This window comes from Nomia melanderi, unplaced genomic scaffold (genome assembly GCF_051020985.1).
Source record: "Nomia melanderi isolate GNS246 unplaced genomic scaffold, iyNomMela1 scaffold0014, whole genome shotgun sequence".
NCBI lineage: Eukaryota > Metazoa > Arthropoda > Insecta > Hymenoptera > Halictidae > Nomia > Nomia melanderi.
The window spans coordinates 12583081-12584035 of NW_027475130.1; positions in this window are offsets into that span (position 1 = coordinate 12583081).

Below are 955 nucleotides of genomic sequence, written 5' to 3' on the forward strand. Positions count from 1 at the left end.
CTATCTCTAATAGCACCCAAGATATCACCAGATATATATTGAATTTTTCCCTGACCCTGTGTGTCCGGCCCCATGAGACTGTGGTTTTCTCGGCCCCTGGTGGTCCGAGGTCGTTCCCCTTGCACAGATTCATGCGCCAGGGCCTCCTGCAGATAATTCACTTTGATTTATTGCGCTATCTGTAATAGCACCCGAGATATCACCAGATAGATATTGGATTTTTCACTGACCCTAAGTGTCCGGCCCCTCGGGACGGTGGTTTTCTCGGCCCCTGGTGGTCCGAGGTCGTTCCCGCTGCACAGATTCATGCGCCAGGGCCTCCTACAGACAATGCACTTTGATTTATTGCGCTATCTGTAATAGCACCCAAGATATCACTAGATAAATATTGGATTTTCCCCTGACCCTGAGTGTCCGGCCCCATGAGACGGTGGTTTTCTCGGCCCCTGATGGTCCGAGGTCGTTCCCGTTGGCCACATTTATGCGCCAGGGCCTCCTACAGACAATGTACTTTGATTTATTGCGCTATCTGTAATAGCACCAGAGATATCACCAGATATATATTGGATTTTCCCCTGACCCTGAGTGTCCGGCCCCTTGAGACTGTCGTTTTCGCGGCCCCTGGTGGTCCGAGGTCGTTCCCGTTGCACAGATTCATACGCCAGGGCCTCCTGCAGATAATTCACCTTGGTTTATTGCGCTATCTCTAATAGCACCCGAGATATCACCAGATATATATTGGATTTTCCCCTGACCCTGAGTGTCCGGCCCCATGAGACTGTAGTTTTCTCGGCCCCTGGTGGTCCTAGGTCGTTCCCGCTGCACAGATTCATGCGCCAGGGCCTCCTACAGACAATGCACTTTGATTTATTGCGTTATCTGTAATAGCACCCGAGATATCACCACATATATATTGGATTTTTCCCTGGCCCAGAGTGTCCGGCCCCCTCGAGAC